At 46.3% G+C, this 6133-nt stretch overlaps 1 pseudogene; it reads right to left on the minus strand.

The window, feature by feature from the left end:
- Positions 1-529: 529 nt before the first annotated feature.
- On the minus strand, positions 530-5851 carry LOC124248205 (ubiquitin-like-conjugating enzyme ATG3; annotated as a pseudogene).
- Between the last annotated feature and the right edge of the window lie 282 nt (positions 5852-6133).

The following is a 6133-nucleotide window of genomic DNA, read 5'->3' on the forward strand; positions in this document are numbered from 1 at the left end:
CCCACGGATGGCCTGTCTGTTCTCGGCTCTCAGAGCTGGGTGGCCTCAGTCATTTCGATGCAGAGGGCTGTAGCGAAGAGAGAGGCTGGGACGCAGAGACCCCCCTACCCACCCATCCTTATTACAGGATCTTCCCCATGCCTTTGGCTTTAAGCCAATGACAGAAATTCTGGGTGGTGTCCAGGAGAGAACACTGGTCTGTGTTCTGAATGTAAATCAGACTCAAAGATTCCGTGAAGGATCTGCACGAGGATGGTGATTGACAGAAAGACAGCGGCAGACTGCATTAAAGATGGCAGACCTCCTTAACAGCGAGGAAAAGGCAAGTGTCTCTGTATTGAGACAAGAAACACAAAGCAGGAGATAGTCTGTAAGGTCCTTACAGGGGCACACAACTTTTTTTGGTAGTGGAACATTTTTGAAAATTTGATGCATAAACATATAAATCCCTGTATTAGAGAAATTGTACATATTGGTGAACATGGCCAATGGTCACATCTATAGGTTAATTCTTTAAAAATCAGAAGCATTAATTAGCGTACATCCTGTGCTCTGCTTGTTGCACTATGAAGTGTCTTCTGTAGTCATAGGCTATTGTTGGAATGACAGTTTGTACACATTTCGAGAAAATTAAAAGGTACACATGAATGTCCTCCTTCTGCAACAGTCTCACTGATTTCCATGAGAAAAAAGGTCACCTCAGCGTGCCTGCATGGGTGACCTGAACACGTAGGAGCTGGTGGGTGATTTAAATGATCAATTTTCTTCTCGTGATCTTGACTGATGTCTCCACGCATGTGCTCCACTGCTAAAGGCTGCAGTTGCCCATCGTAGCTAACGACGGTAGTTGTGGTGCCTGGTAATATTCATAAGTGATGTAGAGGTCGTAAGCTCTGCTTTGCAAAATAGCAGCCTCACCTCCAACATCCGTTTTAGGGTTACAAGCTTCTACTGTTTTCCTTGCGTCTAGAATAGCCTCGTTTCCAGCAATCCACTCTCTTCATTTTCTTCCATATTTGCAGCTTTTCTTCCATCTTCCTCTTCTTCCTCCTCACATTATTTTGAGCAAACTTGGAGTTTTAGACTGTCCTTGCTTTCCAGGGTAATGTCTTCAGCTGTTTTGGTTATCCCTGCACTTCCTGTGCTGTGATGTGGCTCTATCCATCCCCCAACGCCATCATCTTCTTCAGTGATAGTTTATAATTCATGTGAAGATTGCATCTGCTTGCCCACTTGTAGCATGGCACATTTTTGGTTACCAAAAATTGTTTACTATTGGTGGGTATGCCTTCACTTTCAGTTCTTTCCCTGTAGCCCAGCAGCATGTTGGACAGTGGTGGACTGAGGCATCTCCAGCTGCCACAAACTGTTCTGGGGTGACAACGTCTGTTTCCTTAAATTTTGACTCCTTGAGGGCCAGGGTAAGGTACTCAGTCACTTCTAGTGCCATTCCCTTCACCAAGTTAATCACATTTGGCTTCCTGTGGGCAGAGCAGTGGCCATCCCGGTGACAAGATGGGAAGGGCAGCTGAGACAGGTCCCAGGAAGTCAGAAAATGTCTGGAGAAACTGAGGCTCATAAAGGTTAAGAGGCTTGCTCAAGGTCATCTGTTTAATAACTGGCAAAGAAAAGACTTGAATCCAGATTTGTCTGCTTCTAGACCCTGTAGGCTTAGACAATATACTTGACTGCCTTTCCCAAAGCAATTCCTTTTGTAGACTTTTTGTCTTTCTCATCATTAAAAGTCAGAGGAGAGTGAGGGAAAGTTCATAATAAGAAATTACCAGATTTAGAAGTTGGCTTATTGTGATGCCAGGATTTCTTTTCCTAACCCAGCTCTTCCTTGAAGGTGCTAATATTTATGCTGCAGAATGAAGAGTTCTCGTGGATGGATTGTAAAAATGGCCACAATATTATGCAGCTTCTTCCATAAGGAGGTGGAATCTATCTTCCCATCCCATTAATCAGGACTCGCCTTGTGACTTTCTTTGGCCTCTAGAATGCAACAGAAATGACCTCGTTTGAGTTCAGAGTCCAGGCCTGTGCTTTCACGCTCTTGGAATCTACCACCACCATGTGGACTAGCCCGGGTTAGCCTGGTGGATGATGAGAGACATCTCATCCAGCTGTTCCTGTCCCCCAACTGACCACCAGTCAACCCACAGAAGCACAGCCACCTAACTGGCCAGTAGCTGATCACAATGTTTAGGGAATATCAACCAAGATCAGCACAAGAACCACCCAGCTGAGCCCAGAGAACTTGTTGACCCACAGAATTGTTGTTTTAAGCTGAATTTTAGTTAGGAGTGGTTTGTTATATGGACAAGGGTAACTGACATAGGATATCTATGTAATCTTCAGGTTCTCAGGCCTAGGAGAAAAGGCTGCTGGTCTTTTAGGATGAAGTGTCCCAGAAGCCTTTACAATACGTCCTAGGGATTTGGAAAGACAGAAGGCCAATCCGGGAGGTGGTGGTTTTAGAACATGGTCTCAAAATTCTTTGACACTCCTCCCATTGAAGTGGGAGACTATGTCCCGAAACCTTGAATATGAGGGATGTGATTGCTTGACCAGTAGAATATGGTGGAAGCCACACTGTATCGGTTTCCAAGACAAGCCCTTAAGAAACTGGGTAGTTTTCCCTTCCCGTCTCTTAGAACACTCACTCTTGGAGCCCAGCCACCATGTCCTGAGGAAGCCTAAGTAGCCCAGGGATGGCCCATGTGATGAGAACCATGTGGAGAGGGATGGAAACCCCTGGCTGGCCCTCAGCCTCTGCCGAGCTCACAGCTGGCAGCCTTGTGAGTGAGTCATCTTACAAGTGGATTTTCAAGCCCCAGTCACGCTGCCCCAGTGGGGGCCCCAGTGGAGGAGCAGGGATGGGCCTTCTCTGCAGAGTCCTGCTCAAGTGTAGATTTGTGAACTAAATAAATGATTGTTATTTTCATCCCGTGAGTTTGGGGAAGGGTAACACAGCAGTAGAAACAGGATCCTCTACAGATGTGGTGATGAATGCCGGTGCGTGGGGAACTCCCCTCAGAGATGTGCCCCACTTTCCTGATGATGGTTCAGGCAAATCAGAGGCCTGATGTGTGTACAGGGCCCCGACCTAGTTCCCTCATCCAGGCCCAGTAGAGACAGCTTGACTGGTACCCGAGGTGAGGGGAATGTCTTACTCCGGAATCCAAAAGCATCTCCTACCTTGTGAGGCGAGAGCATCAGAAAGGTCCTTGCTGTCCCCCCAGTGCCTCTCACCTCACCACCTCTGCTTCCACTCCTCCCTCTGCCAAGGATGACCTTCTCCCAGATTTTAACATGATTTCTTCTTCACCTCCTCAGGTCTTTGCTCAGAAACCCTCAGAGATGCCCTCCTGGGCCACCCCCTATGAGACAGAAGCCTCGCTGCCCCCTGGAATCCCGCCCTACTCCCTGCCCTGCTTCACGTTTCCCATTCCTGTTGTCATCCCACACTACATATGTACTTGTTTATTTGTTTCTACCTGTCTTCACCTGCAAGAATGTAAAGAACCAAAGGGCGAGGGCTTTGTTCTCTTTGCTACTGGACCCCAGGGACTAGAACAATACCTGCCACATGGCAGGCACAGAATAAGTAGCCGTGGAATGGATGAGAAAATGGAAGACAGAGAGTGGAGACCCCGATCGATTCTGACTTTGTGGCAGGACTTTTACTTATAGGATTTCATGTAATCTTCACAACTTTGAGAGAAAGGTATTCTTTTCATTTTATAGATGAGGAAACTCTGGACTAAGAGAGGAGTTGATTTGTACAAGGTCAGACAACCAGGAGGTGGCTGAACCTGGATCCTCATCTAAGTTATCTGAGTCTATACCTTAAGATCCTTCTTCAGTGTTGTGGTTCTCTCCTCTTTTTGGCCATGATGTCTCTATGAGGACCTGATGACGGTATTTTCACACATATGCATGCCCCCACATGCACACACACGCGTATACACTCAAACATAGGTGCACACACTCATACACATTCATGCCTACACTCACATACACACTTTCATATGCACGATGGTTATACATAATTCCAGGACTCACAAACCCCGATGCCCAGTGTAAGGGCCCTTGCCCCACACCACAAACAGGAAAGGCACCTTGTTCTTGCAGACGTGCAATTTGTGCCTTTTTTTGATGACGTTGGGTTATTAACTAATTACTGCTCGTGGAGTCCATGGAAATACCAAGCGCTGGTCCAATGCTAAATATGGTTATTAGTGGAGCTTTGACTTTAGAGAGCGGCCGGGAGCCCTGAGATTAAGCAAACAGCAGTTGTGTAGGGGCTGGCAGCCGCCGGGTGTACTGCCGTGCTGGACCATCAAACTCCACCAGTCTCACAGAGCTGCTTCGGCTCGCTGCTTGCTACAGCTGTCCTCAGGGGAGTTTGAGCATTTTCAGAGAAAAGGATTCAGTACTAATTGACTGCTTTTCTGAAGCCCCAGTGTTTCATCTTTCAGTGTCTATTTACCTTCCTTCTGCCCTCTCTCCAACCAACCTCTTTATTCAAAGCAGATAAGTCTACCTCTCTTTAGGGGAAATAAAGGCTCCATCTCAATTTCATTTCTGCTGCCCCCGAATGTTTCCATCACATGCCATCTTTCCCTCCTGACCTCGCATCTCAGGGGAAGTACCCCCGCTCTGGGGCTGGCTTTGTGGGCACGTGACCTATGTGGTCACATCGGGCCCCACACTTAGATTTCTTCCCTTGTTGGTTTGATGCTCTGCTGTCACCATTGTGAAATTCTCAATAATTTTTGAACAAGAGGCTTCCCATTTCCTTTTCTCACTGGGCCCCACAAATTACACAGCCAGTCCTGCCCCCTCCAAGTGAAGGTTTGATGTGAATCTCTCCAGTTGCACCTGTGTATGTTGCCTTCGAAGTGACTCGAAGACTTCACTCCATCAATAATATCTTGTTTTTTCAGTCTTTCTCATTATATTGATGGGCATCTCTCCATCTACAATACATTCATCCAAAAGGACTGAACAACATTCCTTCCATCAGTGTAATACCCCTCAGTCCTACGTTGGGATTCTTTGCGTTGTAAGGGACAGAAACAGAAACCCAACTCAAACCAAGGGAAGCAATGGGAATTTATTATATTACATAAACAAACTGTGGCAGAGGCAGAGTGGAGCTGGCTGTAGGGAGCCCCGGACTCTGAGGCGTGAGCACTATTTCGTCTTCATCTCTGCTCCCGTCCTGATGTTAGTGTTGTTCTTTCAGGTCAGTTTTCCCGATGATGCAAACTTTTGTGTAGGGAATGCGAGGCCAAGTTCCTGCAGATTATCATCAGAGAGGAAAAAGGATCGTTGTCCTTTAGTTTGAATAAATAAAAAATTAGGGAAACACAAAACAGCCTCTTTTGTCTCCTCTCCACTTCTTCCTCCCCATACAAGCACAGCTAAGGGTCACACAAAACGTGCTCCCAAGAATTTGGATTCTTTGTGGAGGAAATTTGGTACAAAACTGAGATTCGATAGAATTTGTCTATTTGTCTATCTATCCACCCATTCTTCCTCCTCTCTTCCTCCTCCGAGTTAATATTTACCAAGCATTTGCTACGTGCCAGGCTCTTTACCAAGTGCCTTAAATCTTTTAACACTTGTAATGACTTTCCAAGGCTGGTACTAGCATTGTCTCTATTTTACAGATGAGAAAACTTAGGATCAGAGAGGTTTAGTGATTTTCCTGCTGTCACACTGCTCAGGAAGGATAGAAAAGAGATTAGCAAAGATTGGCATAGACACAAAGCACTTGTGGGTGGGGCATATACCTGTTGCTCACTGGTGGGGGGCTGGTAGGGGTTGTGGTAGCAGCCATTGTGGCAGTTGTGTGGATGTAATAGCTACCTCTTGCGTTTATTTTGAGGGATAAATGAATATATGTGAAGTGTTTAGTGCAGTACTGGCACCTACAGAGCTCTAACTGTTGATAGTGGGAGTGGAAGCTACGGCACTGGTAGTGGTTGTTACAGGAAGCAGTGTACACAGTGGCTAGGAGTTGAGTCGGGGCTCAATACAAGCTGTGTGACCTTGGGCAAGTCAATGAACCTTGCTGAGCCTCAATTTCATTGTACGTAAAACAAGGGAAAATAATGGTACC

The sequence above is a fragment of the Equus quagga genome, chromosome 12 (assembly GCF_021613505.1).
Source record: "Equus quagga isolate Etosha38 chromosome 12, UCLA_HA_Equagga_1.0, whole genome shotgun sequence".
NCBI classification, from domain to species: domain Eukaryota; kingdom Metazoa; phylum Chordata; class Mammalia; order Perissodactyla; family Equidae; genus Equus; species Equus quagga.